Genomic DNA, 20,933 nt, shown 5'->3' on the forward strand with positions numbered 1-20,933 from the left:
GTGAGTCTTCTTCTAAATACAGGTCAGTCTAGGTGGTCCAGATCTATACTCATGATAGATTTCACTCAGAAGAAATCACTGACACTCCCAAGGAATTTTGGAATTTTTTTATGGCCTATTGTTGGGATAGGTCATCAGTATTAGTAGTGATCGTGGGAGTCTGACGCTCGGCTCCAACACTGATCAACTGTTGTTGTTGTGCTCAGTACTATACAGGCTGTGGAGCTGGAAGCAGATGGCTACATACATTATATAGTTGATGTTTGTTTTTTCTGAAGCTCTTCTTCTACTTAAATGCATAGGAGCTAAGCTGTAATAGTACAGCTTGGGCACCATACAACATACAGAGCCATCTGCTTCTGTCTCTGTACACTGTATAGTAATGGCCTAGTAGTAGCCCCTAGCAACTGATTGGTGCAGGGGCCTGGTGCCCCAATTAGATATTGACTTTTAAGGGTCCACCAGCATGTTCACACACCTGAAGGTGAGAGCCAAATGTTGACTGTCTTCTCACAACTTCTACTTCAGGCCACCATCATACAGCAGTATACATGCATCAGTATTTATCAGCCAAAAAACAGAACAAAAACAGGAGCAGGTAAAAAACACTAAAGATGTGTAAATATTTCCATTATACCTTGTTTCTGTGTAGTCTCCACTCCTGGTTTAGGCTTGCCTCCTCTATATATAGCAGAAATCTAATAATGAAGAAAATACAGATCCTCATTGTTGCCCTGGAGGTCTGTCAGTAGAATACAAGTTACTGTGATGAGTACAGCAGAGCTTTTCCGCTCTATTATTGGATCACTTGCCATTCATAAAGAAATTGATTTCCCATAACAACTATGTCAGGGAACCTGGTTATAGTGACCTTTTGTGACAATATATTGTATTTATAGTTCATAGAAAATTAAATATGCATTAGTAATAAAAGTCATTGATAAGAAAGGGCACAAACCTATGTATGTGTATTGTTATGGCGCAGCTACTATGTCACAGAATGTTAATATTAAAATTCAAGATATGGAATGGTTGTTGAAGTGGGGAGAGAAGGGTGGAATATGACTCCATCCAGACATCCTTTTTTGGGAATCCATGTTGCTGTTCATAAGGATGTAGACAGGTCCATTTTAACATATTGGTGGGCCCAGTGCAAAGGTTTACTAAGTGGGCTCCTCCATCACCACCACTTACCTGACCTGCACAAATTATAATGACCCCTAAGTGGCTCCCACATGATATAATTTCCTTAGTGGTCCCATACAATATAATGCCCCTCAGTGGCCCATCACGCAATCAAATGCCCCTGCATAGGCATCAGACATTAACCTATCCCACCCCGGTGGCCCTTCAAACATTATATTACAATTTCTACATCAAGGTTGCCCCCATAGTATCATGTCCTCTTTCCAGGTTGCCCCCACAATATAATGTTGACCCCACATTATCATGTCCTCTTTCCATGTTGACACTCCAGTTTCATGTTCCCTTTCCAGGTTATCCACACAGTATCATGACCCCTTTTCAGGTTGTCCTCCACATTATCATGTCCCCTTTCCAAATTACCCCACATTATCATGTCCTTTTTCCAGGTTATTCTCAAGCATAACTCCTCCTAAGCAGTACATTGGGAGCAGAGATGGCAGCTGTATGGTGAAGCAGGGAGCAGACTGCTCTCTGCTTCACTATTGTACTCAACTCATCTGCGCCCACAAGACACAGATGAGTTGGAGCTGTGAAATAACATGGCGACCTGGTACAGTGGAACAGCATTCTAAATGTCCCAAGAGGGCCCTGACTACCATAGGGCCCCGATGCAAGTGCACCATTGGCCCCATGGTTAAAGTTGCCCGGGGTTCTAACCTCATTTATAGATTTCAAATCCATATTGTTTTAAAAAGAAATAAGGGATGTGTCAGTTATTGAGGTGGATTCTGCACCAATGAATAGAAATCTGATGGTGTATTGGAATGATAAATCTCCCCTATTATGTTTAGTGGTCAGACAATCTAAGAATTAAGTTTGTTACCTTCATTTACTTTGTCTAAAAGAGAATAAGGCTCCATTCAGTTCACATTTTTTCATATCTGTTTAGCGGGTTTGTTTAACAGATGGAAAAATGGATGGCCACCCATTTACATGGAGATCAATGTTTTAAAATCTTCCGTGCTGGAGCAAGCTTATCGGTGTACAGTGCCGCACCTCCCATGAGGCGACCTGAAGTGACCACTTCAGGCGGTGCTATGCCAGGGCCCCGGGGAGGGCAGCATTTTTGCTGACCTAAGCCAGTCCAGGACAAGCTGTCCTGGACTGGCTTAGGGTCACCATCACTGAGAGGTGGATTGGGGCGGCTGCTGGAGCAGCGCTGCTCCAGCAGCCGCCCCTCAAGCTCAGGCAGAGAACAGGTCCTCTCCCTGCCTGCTCTCTGCCTGCTAAAGACACTCGCTCTGCTCGGCCCTGCCCCCTCCGTTCGGCCCCTCCCCTTCCGCTCGGCTCCACCCCCTCCTCCGAGGAAGGGGGGGGGCAGCTTTCTGACGTCCACTTCAGGCGGCAGAAAGGCATGGTTCACCCCTGTCGGTGTATCTACCCATGTTTCTCTGAAAAATAAGACAGGGTCTCATATAACTTTTTTCTCCGAAAAAAAAAAGAAGCTAGGACTTATTTTCGGGGTAGGTCTTATTTTTCAGATACAACAAATCTTGTAAAATGGTTAGTAATCCTAACTTACATTTACAATTCATGGTGCAGGGTTAGTGGGTCTTAAACAAACTTACTGGCATTTTCTCTCTCTAAGCACTTTGTTTGGCAGTGGCCCCATGCCCTCTTTATCTCCTTTCCTTTGTGCTAAGGGGGAGCTCCTGTAGTAGAGTGGCGGCTTCTGTGGACGCGAGCAGAGGTGGCTCCTGACGTCTGGCCACATAGGAAGTCAAGCCTACTGCATAGTAGTGGCCAGGAGGCCTCAATCGGAATGCAGACTCTGGAGTGGGACTTGGGAGCGGATGAGCAGATTTTGCCCTGCTGTGGGTAGGTAGGGAGGTACTTATCCAGAATGGTTGGGAGCTACGATATGCCTATTCTCCATTTCAGTGTTGTCATGTGACAAAAGCTATCACTGGAGGCGCTGACCGTAACTAAAGCTTATTTTTGTAGTAGGGCTTATATTTCAAGTCTACTCCAAAAACCCTGCAAAATAAAGCTAAGGCTCCGTTCACACAGAGTAACGCCAGGCGTCATTTGTGTGTAATTTGTGTGTCTTTTACGGCCGTCATAAAACGTTTACATAGAGTTCTATAGGAAAAGACGTCCGTAATTTACGGCCGTCATTTACGGCCGTCATTGTAATGACGGCCGTAAATTACTGACGTCTTTTCCTATAGAACTCTATGTAAACGTTTTATGACGGCCGTAAAAGACACACAAATTACACACAAATGACGCCTGGCGTTACTCTGTGTGAATAGAGCCTAAGGGTGCATTCACACTGAGTAAACGCTAGCTTATTTTGTAGAGTAAAATTACACTTGTAAATTTTGCTATCCCATTGACTTCAATGACATTTTACAGGCGTATTTTTACAGGCGTATTTTTTACAGGCGTATTTTTTACTGGCGTATTTTTACACTTGTAAAAAAATATCATTGAAGTCAATGGGATAGCAAAATTTACAAGTGTAATTTTACTCTACAAAATAAGCTAGCGTTTACTCAGTGTGAATGCACCCTTAGGCTTATTTTTGAGAAACAGGGTACCTCTCTAGCCCTAAAGACAGCGATCCAGGCTTATTTCCCCTAATAATGTTACTCTCTTTTTTAATATTTGTACATTATATTCTCTCTGACATTTTGTGTATTATATGCAGCAGGCTACTTGACCAGTGTACTGTAAGCATTTCTACCCCTCATTTGTATGTAAAGGTAAAACCGAAGATAATAATTCAGGTAAATGTTTACTAGTCAGTATATTCAGTATATGTGAGTAGTTGATCTTTGTTAGGGGTGTGTAGCAGGGCTGGATTATATTGCTGCATTGCTTCCTCTACTTGTTTAATTTGGCTTGTGCTCTTTCCCTAGGGCTATCAACTGGGGAATGGGGGATGATAGTGGTTACAGCCCGTCCAAACGAGACTGCACCTGTAGTTTGCTTCTGTGGGTATGCGGGTGTGTCATATGAACAAGTGCCTCAGAGGGCTCTCACTATTTCTCCACTGTAATACAGCTATGGTAAAATCTGCATGCCTTTAGACAGGTAGATAACCATACCAGTCTCTCCTGAAATACTGGGATTGATTCGATATCTCTTTATATGAGCTTACCCTAAAGCAATAGTTTAGATCAATGACAATACCCTAAGTGTTGTTTCAGGGAGCTGCTGGTATCCCAGATAGTCTCCGTCTCCATTTAGTAATTGCCATAAAAGATTACAGGTTCATTGTTAGCACGCTGTTCAATATAAGTTCTCTATCTCTCCCTTTCTCATTTTTGGCTGGTTTCCATCTTGTTATTTTCCAACTGTGAGATCTTGGCTTTCATTATGAAATAGACAGTTTAGACGGAAGGGGAAGAGACACCAAAGGAAAAGGTTGCAAAGAGAGACAGAGGAACATTTTCGAGAATTTCTCACCTTGTAGAACAGGTCTTCAGTTTCGTTCTCTTAGATTGTCCTCAGAAGTTGTTTACAGGCCTCCGAATGTGTATCTTCTTATACTTATTATTTTACCTGTATACAGTCTTCTCTTTCACTATCAGTGTCTTGAGATAAATTTAGGTGTTCTACCTGTCCTGTAAATTCTTCACATCATCACAGCAAACTCAATGTCAATGTTTCCAGTGTCCATTTTCCAGAAAACGAATACTAAAAAGCGTGGACGGAGTATTAAAATTACTCTCATGAACATCTTCTACTGATATGAGGTCACAAAGAGTGGGCTATCGCAGACATAGGGAACAGGACAGTTGTATGAGCAAATGGGGCTGATGTTGCCACAGGGGATTTTGGCTATGGATTTCCGATAGGACCCTGCTATGTGTCAGGGACATAGAGTGACGTACTGAGACAAAGACAGTTGATGGCGCGTCAGAGGCAGCAGAGCAATGGTGACAAGGATTAACTATAGAAGACATCCGTTTTCTTCAAATCTGATGAAAATATGGGTATCTGTCATAGAATTATATCATTTTACGCACCTTTTTTTATACATAGTTATAATAACTGGAGCTGGAGACTATAGTTTATACAGCAGCCTATGGGTCTTCTATAAACTTTTAAGGACCTCAGTGACTAAAGCTTGCCAGATATATGTGACAGCTGTCAGCCAAACACGCACACAGCCATCTTTCCCAACTTTGTCCTCAATTTGCAGAACATGCATGCTCAGATTATCTGAATATGTATGTATATTTCAGTAGGGAGGAGGGGAGTAATCCAATGCCAGATATCCGACATATTCAGTCTTTGCATCACCCCTAACATTCTTTGTTGGGAAATTGTTGGGTTTACACCAATATACAATCCAAAGGCTTGGATGACTGTAGTATAGATTGACCTTTACATACATATGAGAGATCTACTTTTCCGTACTCCTTTGATTTTTTTTTCTAAAACTGTCAATAGGGTTAACATTCCCAAACATTTCCTTTCCCTTCTTTGTACTAGGATCTGTTCCCAATCTTGTAGATTATAAACCCTTGTGGGCAGGGTTCTCTCATCCTCTTTACCAGTCTGTTTTTTGTCTCATGCCATTGACCCTTTTTCATATGGTAATTAATAGCACTTTAAAATAAGGAATGAATCTGAAAGTGGATCTCAGAAACATACGATGAAGACATCCAAATTTCCAATTTCAACATATTCTTAAAAACTATTATAAGGTCATTGTCTTGATTTAGATTGGTGAGGTTTGTACATCCAGCACCTCACCGATCAGCTGTTCTCAGCAGCTGATACACAGAGAATGCGTCAGAAAGCAGACAGCGCTGTTCTCTATGTAGTGACCAAAATAGGAGCTAAGAAGACTCAATTCAGCCATTACACAGAGACCAGTGCTATCTGCTTCCTGCTCCATTATGTGTGTATTGGTTGCTGATGACAGCTGATCGGTGTTGCACTGGGTGTCGGATACTAACAGATCTAATATTCATGACTTGTCGTTAGGATAGGTCATCAATATTTTTATCCCAGAAAATCTCTTTAAAGAGGACCTTTCATCAGATTGGGCACAGGCAGCTCCATATACTGCTGGAAAGCTGACAGTGAATTCAGCGCACTGTCGGCTTTCCCGATCTGTGCCCCGGGTAAAGAGCTATTGGTCCCGGTACCGTAGTGCTTTACAGTCAGAAGGGCGTTTCTGACAGTCTGTCAGGTACGTCCTCCCCAGCAGCGCCTATCGCGCTGTACAGTGTGAGTGGGGAGGAACTCCCCCTCCCTCTGCTCACAGTGCTCATCCATAGACGAGTATTATCTGGAGGGGAGAGGGCATTCCTCCCCGCTCACACTGTACAGCGCTATAGGCGCTGCTGTGGAGAAGGACGTATCTGACAGACTGTCAGAAACGTCCTTCTGACTGTAAAGCGCTACGGTACCGGGACCGATAGCTATTTACCCGGGGCACAGATCGGGAAAGCTGATAGTGTGCTGATTTCCAGCAGTATATGGAACTGCCTGTGCCCAATCTGATGAAAGGTCCTCTTTAAAAATAGCCAGCAAAGTATCATGTGACTCTTCTGTACACTTATTTTATTTTTTAACATTAAGAATTGTATAAAAGTTTTGTTTAAGAACAGAAAACAAATCAAACAAGGTATCGTTAGGGATTTCCACAATGACAGGTATACTTCTTAAACTTACGTGGGAAGATAGAAAGGAGAAGGGGGAGCGGGGTCATCATCCAAAGCAATGTCAGTGACCTTCCTAATAATGTGACGGGCATCCTCTGTACACTTAATTTTTGTGATATAATACTTTTGTATTTTTAACTTATAATAAAAAGAGATTGTACGTAAAAATGTCCAGTAGCTCAGGAGAAAGGTTTCTGAAACCTGCACATGGGGGTGTAACTTGAGGTGGTGCAGAGGGTGCAGTCACATCGGGGCCCAGGAGCCTTAGGGGGCTCATAAGCACTGCCATCAGTATTGAGATTGCAACTTCCATCTGGCCCATAAGCCAAGGAGATCCACAGATTACCCTAACCACAACAAGGTTGCTTAAACTCTTTAGCACCCTTAACCATTACTATTAAGAATTCACTGTAGGGATGAGGTAGGGGGCCCGGACAAAAGATTGCATCGGGGCCCACAAGACTTTAGTTACGCCACTATCTGCACATGTATCTTCGGACACTGAGAAATGTGATGCGCAAGCTACAAGACTGTATCCCTTCTGAATGAATTCTAAAGTGTCTCAGGCGGCTGGGTTCACATCTGCATTTAAACACCGTTTGGGGATTCTGTCCCCCATTACACTTTAAAAATACACAGAAAAGTCCTGGAAGCAGGAGATTTTTCTCCAGGACTTTTCTCTCTGCATTTTTCGGGTGGACTCCATTATACTCTATGGGGCGAGTGGGTTTCCACTGGTAACCGCTTCTGGATCCGAAAAAAGGAAACCCGAGCGCGTATGTGAACCTAGCATCAAGTGTCACAACCTGCTTAAAAATCCAAGCCACAACAACTTGCTAACTTCGGACCATTGTTTGGACTTGTAGTAAAGACAAGACTGGATCATCAGAAGAGAAGTATAAAGGGAAAGATAATTGTATTGCTTTTTTGCTATGCTTTTTTTTTTATTGGCTAAAGAAAAGTCACCAACAGTTGCATGAAAAACTGGCTTCACACTACAATGACATGATGAGTTGATGTATTGTATTCTTAAAGGTCACTTCCACATGGCGATCCTACAGTCTAGCACACTTGTTATAAGTATCACTTAACATGGTACTATTCTAGCTGAGAATATATTTTGGCAGGCTGGCAATGAACTTGTCTTTTTATGGTGATCTTATTTCTGCTGCCTGTGCCACATCAGGTGTCTGTCTCTTGCAGTTATTTGTTGCAGTCTATGGGTTTCTTACAGTCTCTCACAATTCCTCCCTCTTTCCACGGTCTCTCCCTTGACTTTCACAACAAGTAATACAGGGAATGGAGCCAGAACTCTTAAATCTAGGACAGAAGAGGAGGGTGTGAGGGGGTCAGTTAGGTGAGGGCATAAAAGAGAAGAGGAGGGAGACAAGCGGGAGGGTGAAAAGGGAGGGGCAGATGGGGAGAGAAGAGAGAAACACTGCAGAGAGACAAACAACATCCTCACCCCCCACAGAACAGTGTGTTCAAGCACATCAGTGTGTCTGGATGTGCGCTACTGTGCATAGCCTTGGTACTGTGTGTTATTGAGCCCTGGAATGTGTGTCTGAGTGTCTGTGCAAGCTACTGTGCAAATGCTGCATATGTAGCACAGCCAAGTTTATTGTATTTAACTCTTTGGAGCTGTATCATTTGTACATCCTGATATCCCCTGAATTAATACGATTCAATAAGAGCTGTTCCAGGTGACTCAACACTAATTTGGTGGGTGATCTGCAAAGATAATATGCCAATACATTAAAATATTAATCATTGCGTAAAAATTGCAACTGAAGACGCCTGATATAATTGGGCTGAAATATTCAGAATATAATTCACCAAACATTGCATATTGTATTGCATTTCAAGTTTCTGAAACAACTACAATTATACATGAAACTAGCAACTGATAAAATAAATAGTATCAAACAAATAGAAACACAGGGGTTAAGTATATGTACTCCATAGGCAATACACTGTATAGAAGTGTTCCAAAAATACATGTCATGATTAATATTCTAATACCCCTATATGGGTAGGAAATGGTTAATGCTTGCAACTGTGAAAAACCTTTAGGCTGTACTTTATCTCTCCTGCATGTCGCAATGGAGGTCACTCCAAGGACATGTACCTAAATGCACAGAGCTGGGACACACATATACGGTATACTGATAAAACGGCTAAAAATACGGTCAAAATGTCCACAGAGTGTCAATTGTTTTCTTGCAATCAAACTCTATTGTACATTTCTTTACAATGCCCCACTGCTGTAACTGAAAGTGACATTGCTATTATTGATATGTCTACTGTGCCCTTGGTGGATGAACATAGGCTTGCAGTGAGCTGCCATGCGCCTGACAAGACTTCTAATTCCAAACCAGCTAGACTTAGAACCAGTTTTACACAAGTATAATACGGGCACATTTCTATGCCCATATTAGATCTGCAAGTCCTGCAACATCTAGATCTGAACTAGCTGCATCATAGGGATTATAAGGAATTGGTCTTCATGGCAATGTTGGTAGAAAAAAGCCATTCCACTGAAGTGATAAAAAAGAAAACTTGCTATGCAGAAAACCACAACGTCTTAGGGCTTTTAAGACTGATAGCAAATGTTCTTAATATTAATGTTTCCAACTCAGGTGTGGGTTGGAGCGTCAATCATGGATGGGCATCTACTGCCAACAGTACAGTAAGGCAGGCAGTGGCGTAACTACCGCCATAGCAGCAGAGGCAGCTGCCACAGGGCCCGGGACATTAGGGGCCCGGTGACAGCCGCTACCGCTGCTATCATTATACTCGGGGGTCTTTTCAGACCCCCAAGTATAATGATTGGTGGACCGGGAGAGGTAAGAAACATAAAAAACACTGTTACTTACCTCTCCACGATCCGTGCAGACTTTGGCCTAGTCGTCTGACGTCTCATGACCCCGGCCTGCGCCCGGGTCATGTGACGTCTGACCACATTGAAGATCGACTACTTCGGAGGCCGACAGCGTAGGAGACGAGAGATAGGTGAGTAACAGAGGGGTTTTTTTAAATGTTTTTCTCCCACTAGGTCTCCGATTATTATACTCTGGGGTCTGAAAAGACCCCAGAGTATAATAATTGTTTAGGGGTGTCCACAGTGGAACATAATACTGTGTGCAGGGGCCACTATGGGGGATAATACTGTGTGCAGGGGCCACTAAGGGACATAATAGTGTGTGTAGGAGCCACTATGGCAGATAATACTGTGTGGAGGGGCTACTATGAGGGATAATACTGTGTGCAGGGGCCACTATCGGGGATAATACTGTGTGAAGGGGTCACTATGGGGCATAATAGAGCGCACAGGAATGCGTAGGAGGGGGTCGGTCGAGGTCTTCAGTGTCAGGGGGGGGGGGCATGTCAAAAGTTCGCCACGGGGCCCCGCCATTCCTAGTTATGCCACTGAAGGCAGGGGTAAGGCTATATTCCTACAGGTGTGAGACTATATTCCTGCAAATAGCATGTTTGTAAATAGATTGGAAATACAATGCATCATTATTGGGGTATATGAGTATGACTTTATATATGAAGTCTGAATGTGGGTTAGATTGGTGGTGGTCAAAAGCCACCAGTCCCGACCATATTAAGCCTGGCTCCTCTCAGGTTGAATGTGGAACAGGAGTAAGGTCCTGTGGTGTACAGTTTATGCGACAACCCCTTTAAGATAAGATAATTCTTTAGTAGTCCCACCATAGGGAAATTCTCTGTGTTACAGCTACATAGATAATACAATAATAATACAAAATACAAATACAAAATCTCCACGGTAGAGGCATTACAGGGACAGTAGGTATAGATAAAAAGTTAAAGCTAAAAAAAAAGTAGAAGGGATATCAGAAACTTAAAGGGGTATTCCCATAACCCTTGTTCACCAACCTGCAGGCTCTGTGCTCTCTTCACTTCCTGGATTTCTCGGCACATTGGTGGGTGGGGTTTCACTTGCTCTGCTATCTGCTATGTTTGCAGTCAGTAATAAGGGATTGGTTGTAAATGCATTACCACAGTATGAAGCTAATGTAGAAGCTGATGTAGCAGAGCTGGATTTGAGTCAGTTTGTATTAGATACAGAGGTACCGGACTCCTTATCTCAGCCCTTATCAGCCAAATTCAATTAAACCAACTGATAAGTGGAAGAGCTGAAGATAGGAGCTCTCACCTCCCCCTCCTCTATCTGAGGAGCTCCGTTACTTGTCAGACATACACAACTCAGAGCTGCTGCCGAGCACTCAGCCCCTCCCTCCCCCCTGAGAGCAGGCAGCTACGTCACTGAGGGACTGAGCAGATAAGCCCGTGGTCCGGGGCCGTGGTCATAGAAACGCATGTAAACAATGAAGTGAATAAATTAAGATAGCGGCCAAACAAATCAGTTTTGATAAAACAATGTATTTAGAAAAAGTCTTAAATCCACATAAACTAGCAGTATAGATAGGATCCTTGTTATGGCACAACCCCCTTTAAGGATCTTTCAGTTCTCTGTATGGAATGATCTCTGCTTAGTTCGGTGGTGGTTGTACAGCCTAACCCCAGTGGGGAGGAAAGACTTCCGATAGTACTCCTTCTCACACTTAGGGTGGAGCAGTGGGTCACTGCCCAGTGCTGTCGTGGTCTCATACATGGGATGGGAGTTGTTCTCCAGCATGGATCCCACCACGGACAGTATCCTTCTGTCACCCACCACCTGTACTGGGTCCAGGGGGCTCCCCAGGACAGAGATGGCCCTTCTAATCAGCCTGTCGAGTCTATTCCTATCCCTGGTTGGTTGCTACTCCCCTAGCAGGCCACTCTGAAGAAGATGACTGATGCGAGAGTTGAAAAAGGCCCTGTAGTGGCATCAGCCATCTTCTCTGGAGTGGCTTTAGTTTTGAAGCAGGATGTTTGTCTCAAAGAAGTAGTGGAATAGAACATATGATATGACCATCAGGGCTGACTGGAATTACCAGTAACCTGAAAGGCAAGAAAAAAAGTAGTGCAGTATGAGACTGTGTTCACATCTGCCTCAGACATCTCAGTGCACTAACCAGAAATACTGCATACAAATACAAATCTTTATCATTTTGTGCTTCTCGGATACAAAGGTCTCCACGAGAGCTACATGCACATGTGTAACCATATTTGCAGAGTTGCTTCTTTTCTCATTGTAGGTGTATTGGACAATAAGGCTGAAGCTCCACATTGTGAACACACTTTTTTTTGTTTGTTGCAGATTTAGTTCTGAATTTTTGGGCCAAAGCTCAAATTGCTACAAAAGGTAGGGGAAATATATAGGAAGCTTTTTCATGCCTCCCTTTTGCTCAGTCCACTCCAGGCTTTGGCCCAAAAAAGCTTAACAAAATCTGCAACAACAACAAAAAACCTAAAATTGTTTTACAAAGGTGGGCCTATCCTTTTAAGTGTTAACCACTTGCCACCCTGTGACATACTTTTACATCAGCAATGATGGTAGCATCTAAGGGGTGTCTTTGTGTTTGCCCCTCATTGGCACTGCTGTGATATGATCTCTGGACACTGATAAATTGTAATTCTCATAAATATATGACATCACTCTCATAAGTATACCTATAAGAGGCTGTTCATATGTAGGAATTTGATGCTGATTTTGGGGGAGGAATCAGTCGCAGATTCTGCCTCCCATTGTTTTCAATGGGAACAGAGATTGCAGCAAGACACTGAAAAAGTGACGGTGTGTTCACACTGAGTTTTTTGGCAGCGGATTTTGATGTGGAATCTGCCTCAAAATCTGCCGCCAAAAAATGGCTCCCATTGACTTCAATGGGAGCTGCTTGCTTCTTTTTTCCGCTAGCGTTTTTTTTCTGCTAGCAGAAAAAAGAAGCGAGGTGACCTATCTTGCCAAGGATTCCGCGGCTGATTCATTCACGGCGTCTGCAGCACGAGACTTGCTCCCGACTAGGCCCATTGATTGGCATCCCTTTGCGGCTGGCTGCGCGGAATGTTCACACGCGGAATGCAAATTCCGCCGTGTGAACTAGCCCTAAGTGTCCTGTGAAATTTTAGCATAGATGCCGAGGCTCAAGACTCCCTGGTGAACCATTCATCAGCAGCGGAAAACTGCAACTGAATGCCAATGGCCGTTTAGACTCTGCGTCAAAAGCATTGACAAGTACTATAGTAGCAATTGTGCCACCAAGTCTCAATTTGGGACTCAGTACAAATGTAAAAAATGTAATTAAATGTTGTGAATTACAAAATCAAAAAATAAAATACAACATAAATAACCCATTTATCAATATCTTTTTTTAATAACAAAATAATAATAAAAAGAAATAGCCATATTTGATTTTGGTGCTTCTGTAAAAACCCATACTATAATAAAAATTTAGTAAATAATAAAAATGTATTTATTTTTGGTCACATCATAAAAAAAAATAGAACCAATAGAAACGATATCTGATGCCACAAAAACAAGCCCTCACAGAGTCGCAATGATGGGAAAATAAAAAAGTTATGTTTTGTCTAAAACAAATTATTTTTGGCAAGGAGGAGTTTTCTCTCTGCCGGCTTCAGTATACTGGTGGAAACCAGGCAGACCCCATTATAGTCCATGTTTCCACAGGTAACTTCTTTTTAAATGAACAGGGTCTCCATCTTTCAGGTCTAGCATGTTGACCAGAATGCTAGAGTAAACATAGCATCAGATAAACTTAATAAAAGCTTAGAAAATTTAGAGGATAATTGTTTCTCAGAGTGGTGCATTAGAAAGAAGTGCAACTCACTTCAGGGGCAGGCACTGACACACAGGGCTCTGTGCAAGTAGTTTGTCTGCCCCCCTTCAACAACATAAAAAGGTTGCACAAATATACAGTATAGATAGATAGATAGATAGATAGATAGATAGATAGATAGATAGATAGATAGATAGACAGACAGACAGACAGACAGACAGACAGACAGACAGACAGATAGATAGATAGATAGATAGATAGATAGATAGATAGATAGATAGATATTCCAGTTTGAACACATGATAATTTACTCTACAATATGTACCTTAGAAAACTGGAGCAGAAATGGTGCTTCTTTGGCACATGGGAGCTGACGTGCGCCATTGATGCATCACTTTCTCCTGTCTCTCCCCAGCTCACCAGGGCAGGGATCAAGACAGACAGGGATAAGGATGCCTCAGGCCATCAGATTTCCTATTACTGATGCCAGAAAACTGCCATGAATTGTAGCTGAAATCTAACTGGCGGGTGTAGATTTCATTTCTGATGCACTGGACCACGTCCAGAAATGCACTAGGATTATTAAGAGGCTGGAGTCATCTTGCATTAGCGGAGAAATGCATTAAGACTGGTGGAGGAAACACCAATCTTAAATTGCCCCATGTGTTTAATATATTGATGCATGTGTTATACACACCACTCACATATTAGTCACGTACGTCACACATATCCCGCAGGTTACTCACATATTAGATGCATGTCGCACACGTCACATTTGTTTATTACATATCCCTCATATACTACATGCATGCAGCACGCCTCAGTTACATGTTAGGTGCATACCACACGTCACTCACATCTGTCTATACATTAATTCAGTCCATTGTTTAAGATGCATTATATATGTCCCACCTGTGTTGTTTTTTCTAGTGTGGCAATAATACATTCAGCTTTCCTGTATCTTTTGTCCTTCTTTTATAAGCTTTACCTGTGATAGCTGAAGAAACTCTACAGATTGAAGTAAAATCTGCATCTCTTTCAAAATGGTTCTTAGATATGCAACAAACACTATGACACAACTGTACTGTGTATACACTAAAGCTGCTTATGTGCCAACTGTGCAAAGATCTAGTGCTGCCATCCTTGAAAAGATATAACTAACCCCCATACAGTTGTGAATGAGAAGGGCTCGGGGCTTGAATAAAGTAAATTACAATTCACTCCAAGTAGGATACATTCAGGGACACTGCAACGTTAAATGACTCTAACTCCTCAAGTATCTTGGCTTTAAAATAAAATCAAGATATTGTCTGTGCCCCACATAGTTTTACTGTAGAGATATCACTGGTTAATGTGAAGGTACATATACTCGCACCTTCACTTTAACCAGTGTGCAGGGAGAAGAGGATATGATTGTATTATTCTCCTGTCCTTGTCACATCAGATAACCCAATCAATCAAAAGCATACTTGCTATTTAACCCTTTATATGCTGCGGTCAATGCTTACCACAGCAACTAAGTCATTTTACAGAAAACAAAAAGATATAGATTTCCCCCTTATTAATGATTAAGAAAAACCACAATTGGTATTAACACATTTGTAACAACCCCTAAATAAGATTAATATGTTATTTATTTTCCATAATAAACACCATAAACATTAAAATTCAGATGCCAGAACTGATGTTTTCTGAAAATCTCGCCTCTCAAAAACAAAAAGTAATAAAAATTGATTAATAACTCTTATGTACCCACAAAAAGCTACATTGAAATAAAATGTAAAGTTAGGGCTCGTTCACATGTGAACAAAGGGGTTGATTTTTACAGCGGATTTCGCTTCAAAATCTGCCCCTTTACAATGGTGGTCTATGCAGACCGCCGGGCTTCTTTTTTCCAATAGCGGCAGGCTGCTGCTAGCAGAGAAAAGAAGCAACGTCCTTTCTTCAGGCGGAAGCCGCGGCGCGCTGGACCGTGGCTTCCGCCTAGCGGCAGCACCCTCCTGTGTCGACTCATTCATTTGAGCCGACATAGGAGGGGAAAGTCGCAACCGTGATGGTCATGGCAGGCAGGTTTTGATCAGAGAGAGACGTGGCTCACCGCGTCCCTCTCTCTCTGTGTCAAAACCCGCGCGGGCGCCCCACGTGTGAACTAGCCCTTAAAATATAATGTTATTATCCTATACAGGGAACAATACCACTGTAAAGAAAAATACACAATGCGAAAGTCACCTTCTCTCCTCCAAAATATGAGTACAAGTGGTTGTAAAATCAATTGGACTAAAATGGTCCCAATAAAAGCACAAAATGGTACCAATAAAACTACAGCTTGTCTTGTAAAAAAGGAACCCAGACAGTGCTCCATCCATCCTCAAAAAAATTGAAAAGCTATGGACCTCACAATATAGTGCGTACAACCTGTTTTTTTTTTAACAGTAAGGGTTTTTATTTTGTTGATGTGATAAAGCAAAACAAAAAATGGTTTAGAATCTATTTCAAGAATTTAGCGGTTTATTAGCTTTACGTGGTTTATTAGCTTTATTCACTTGCAGGCTACACAGACCATTCAATTTAGTATAGGTAGAATAGAAGGAGACTGAAGTTACTTCTTCCCTACTAAGGTCTGGTTCACATCTGCATTTAGTATTCCATTTGGGGAGTCCATTTGGGGATCCCCGAACGGAATGCTGAATGCATTAAAAAGCTGTGAGCAATGAAAACACATGGACCCCATAGACTATAATGTGGAGACAAAAGTACTTCAAGCAGTACTATTCTCTCCACATGATTTGTGCGGACACCGCATGGAAAACACATGGACCCCATTGTAGTCTATGGGGTACGTGTGTTTTCATTGCTCACCGCTTTTTAATGCATTCAGTATTACGTTAGGGGGGTTACCAAGAGGACACCCCAAACGGAATACTGAACACAGATGTGAACTGGGCCTAAGGGAGTGAAATGGATGGAAAGATAGATACATAAGTATAGATAGAGGCAAAGCAATGTGAATGTACTAGCCAAAGGAAACTTTTTAACTAGTATTGTCCTATAAGCACTACACCGGGACAAAACGGAGGGGGGCTTGGCGGTTCTGAATGCCTGGACTTACTTTTTGCCAGCGCAATTGCAGCAGCTTCAGGGATGGGAACTTCCGCTCGGCTCCGTGAGATCGGGCCATCTATGTGTGCAAAATACCCCTTGGACTGTTCCGGTGGCTGTTTTGGAGGCTGGTCCCCTACCAACCGCTCGTTCTCGACTCCCCACTTTAGCCCTCTTATACAAGGTATGGGATAGGGGGAAGAAACTGTTAGGTACTTGTGGCTTTACTACATTTACTCCTCTGTGGCATGATAATACTTGACTGAATTTACTGTGCTAACAGGCTTCGAGGGGTGGAGGGATAAGGGTGTCCTGTCCCTTAGTCATATCTTAGATAACGGGATATTTAAGACCTTTGCAGACCTTCAGAGTGATTTTTCTATACCCCAGGTGTGGTTTTATCAGTATCTTCAGCTTCGTCATGCCTTCCATGTTCAGAATAGACGCACCCCCCTGACAGTTGGACTACACCCCGCACTGCAACATACTCTTATGGGATCTATTACTAAGGGAATGATATCTACACTGTACCGACAGTTATTAATGGCCTACTTGGAGGATTTCCCGGACAAGACTAGGGAAAGGTGGGAGGGGGATGTTGGTGCGGTGGATGAGGAAACCTGGCGAGATGTGTTAGCCCTAACCCCAACACTGTCCCCTAGTGAAGCACAGAGACTGTCTCATATTTATCTCTTGCATAGGGTCTATAGGACTCCACAGAGACTGTTCCGTATGCATATCTATTCTGATGCCAAATGCCCCCGCTGTAGTATGGAACCCGCACATCTCCTGCATATGATGTGGGAGTGTCGGGAGTTAACCAATTACTGGAATCAGATACTGTCCTTGCTTGGCCGGGTGTATTCTATTACACTTCTGCACTCACCATTAGTTTGCCTCCTAGGTCATTTGGGGGAGGAGGTGGATGCGGAAAGCCCAGAATTTATAGGGTTGTCCAGGGTTTTATACCAGGCAAGAAAATTGATAACTTATCACTGGTTGGACCCAAGCCCTCCTTCTCTGGTGGTATTGATATCTAGAGTTAATAATACTATTAGGCTGGAGAGGGGCGTATATATACAGAGAAAGGCCCAAACTAAATTTAAAAAAATTTGGGGAGCATGGTTGGACACACCTGGCCTTCCCTCCCCGTCTCTGATTAGGAATAGATCTCTCACTTCTACTTTCTCTGTTTCCTTGATCCCCTGAGTGTTATTCTTTGAATGGAAATCAAAGGAGGTTCGGGAGATGTAGCAGGGGGTCCTAATGGACTCCCCCCCCCCCCCTTTATATGTCAGATTGTGTCTCCATATTTACTTTGAATTGATGTTGTGCTGCTGTTGTCTTGTCGATTGTTTGATTTTATGTAAAGAAAAATTTGTTAATAAAAATTATCTGATTTAAAAAAAAGTATTGTCCTATAATTGAAGATTTGGCACTGATTCAAGCTGACATTTCTCTCCAATGTGTGAGAGGGGTCTGAGCACAGCAATTTACAAATGGGAGGGGGAATATGGGAAAGTATATGATACTGTGAGCTAAAAGACTTCTACACATATTGACTATGGCCAGGGATCTTCACTGCTTCTCTAACATGGCAGATAACATCTTGTAAGTGATTAGGATAGAAGGTGAGGTTCACATAAAGGGAAAGGTTCCACAAAACCAGTGCAAGAGAGGATCGGTGACTGGTTTTTTTTTCTCCATAATGTATGTTTTAAAAGCTCTGCAACTATAAGTACACTTTTGCAAAATATATAAAACATATGTTTAATTGTTTTAGTGCATGTAAAAAGAAAAATAAAACTACTTTGTCATAGGTTAGAACTAAAAATGTCCTCCCATCTTATTTGTACATCTCTACTACAGACCTACAGTACAGACCAAACGTTTGGACACAACTTCTCATTCAAAGAGTTTTCTGTATTTTCATGATTATGACAATTGTAGATTCACATTGAAGGCATCAAAACTATGAATTATCACATGTGGAATTATATACTTAACAAAAAAGTGTGAAGCAACAGAAAATCTTCTATTAAAATATTCTAGGTTCTTCAAAGTAGCCACCTTTTGCTTTGATTACTGCTTTGCACATTCTTGGCATTCCCTGGATGACCTCCAAAGGTAGTCACCTGAAATGGTCTTCCAACAGTCTTGAAGGAGTTCCCAGAGATGCTTAGCACTTGTTGGCCCTTTCCGGTGACTACCTCACGAAGCTCATCAAGAGAATGCCAAGAGTATGCAAAGCAGTAATCAAAGAAAAGGTGACTACTTTGAAGAACCTAGAATATAAAACAGATTTTCAGTTGTGTCACACTTTTTTGTTTAGTATATAATTCCACATGTGATAATTCATAGTTTAGATGCCTTCAGTGTGAATCTACAATTTTCATAGTCATGAAAATACAGAAAACTCTTTGAATGAGAAGGTGTGTCCAAACTTTTGGTCTGTACTGTATGTGTCTCCATGGCAGCATTCTTCATACAGCCTGATCCTAGTTTATCCCTTCTATCTACCCTTTACCTCTTGCTAACCTACTAAAAGATTAACATAGCACACCAGTAATGCTTTGTCTGCATAGGAGCTGTAGAAAGTAATGCGAAGTTTGTAAATCAAGACATGCTACAAAACTAGAGAGTCTCTATTGTAAGAAGCTAGGTGTCAATACATTTCAAGTAACACTATTCCTGCTATATGGGTTTTAATAGATCTTGTATTTGTGTTCCATCTTGTGATCTTTGTAAAAATCCAGATGTACTTCCAATGTTTTTTGGTCATAAAGTCATCTGCAGAGTGCCATTACAGATTACAAATTAGGAGCTAAGTAAGGTCAATAATACAAGACCTTGATCTAACATAGCACAAAACAATGAAATAAATATAAAAACCCACCATTATTATTGTTTTAGAAAACAGTTAGGGGCTGTTCACAATGGGAAATTTGGAGCTGATACTGAGGTGGATTCCGTCTCCATATCAGCTCCAAATTCTGTCTGGACTCTGTCTCCTATTTGCTAGTCAGTGTACATACCCGTGGCAGGAAGCCAAAGGTCTCCTTCAAGTTTCCATCGTAGGATCCACGGGCCCAGAATTTGGAGAGGAATCCGGGGTTGGAAGACCACCTCAAATTCCTATTTAAATTCCTCCATGTGAATGACCCCTTAGATATTCATATAAACACTCAGCATGATATCTAAGGTAACAGTATTAAAGAAAAATGAGGGTTGTGGTGATGATTTCATTGTGTAGGTTTCTTATACTTAAGGTACGTTATGCTTTGGCACACTGACACTAGCAAGATGTGGAAGGAAGTTAGGACTAAGTCCTAGGAAAACATATGCAAATAGCTTTGACTTGCCTAGTATGTCAGCGTCTCACTCCATAGCAAGGACCTGACTCTGGAAATAGTTAACCATTGACACTCATCTGTCCACAGATCTGTTTCAGGCCTTTAAACCTGATCGGCAAAGAGCAGGGTTACAGCTAACAATGCAAGATGCTGTTCAGATAACTGTATTCCACAGTTAGACATCTCAAGTAAGTTACAAGTTATTTCCTAAGTGTCCTCATCTGTTGAAAGTATCATTTATATGTCTGTTCATTCAGAAATACAAAATACTAAATACAAGATTATACAATAGAATACAATAGAATACAATAGAATAGAATACAATAGAATAAAATTCCTAATGTTATGGAGGTTGCGAAACTGACACCTAAACACGTAAGGCATCTAAATATTGACTACAGTTATACACATTAATGCAGAATAAATACAATTAAAGAGAAATGTTATAGATTGAGGTTGGCAGAAGCATTAGAGTTACAGTGCCCCCTCCAGAGCACACCTGACTATTGCATGTTTACATGTCTGCTAGGATTGGTTTTGTGATACTGAGAGGTAGGATTATACTAGCAGAGAAATAATGGGGGTGTAAAAGTAAAAATAATCCTCACATATCATTTACTAGTACTGATGTAAGTACTGGTTACAGCTTCTCCCAGACACTGACTTATGAAACTGCTCATATTCTTCAGTTTTAGACCATTCATTCTAATACATACACTTCTATTATTCATAATAAAAATAGTTGTCTTGACCTTTGGCGAGTCATTTTATGTAATTAATCTGATGTACAAGTGTACGACTAACATTCTGTTCTCCACCATCAAAAGGGTTTTTGGAGCCTCAGCTTTCGCTAGCATGCTAAATAGTCTGGGGGCCTGGCTGCAGAAATTCCTCCCATGCCTTTAGCTGATGTCCTTTTCTAAAGCACACTCTAATGTACA

General features: G+C 41.8%; 1 protein-coding gene across 1 annotated transcript in view; it reads right to left on the reverse strand.

Moving 5' to 3' along the window:
* The window catches only part of NDRG2 (NDRG family member 2), a 50,292-nt gene extending 45,431 nt beyond the window's left edge, over positions 1 to 4,861 (reverse strand). The window contains exon 1 of the mRNA XM_075276661.1: positions 4,621 to 4,861. The gene's annotated coding sequence lies outside the window, so the exon portion shown is untranslated. The remainder of the gene's footprint in view (positions 1 to 4,620) is intronic.
* Between the last annotated feature and the right edge of the window lie 16,072 nt (positions 4,862 to 20,933).

The sequence above is a fragment of the Leptodactylus fuscus genome, chromosome 1 (genome assembly GCF_031893055.1).
Source record: "Leptodactylus fuscus isolate aLepFus1 chromosome 1, aLepFus1.hap2, whole genome shotgun sequence".
In the NCBI taxonomy this organism is placed as follows: domain Eukaryota; kingdom Metazoa; phylum Chordata; class Amphibia; order Anura; family Leptodactylidae; genus Leptodactylus; species Leptodactylus fuscus.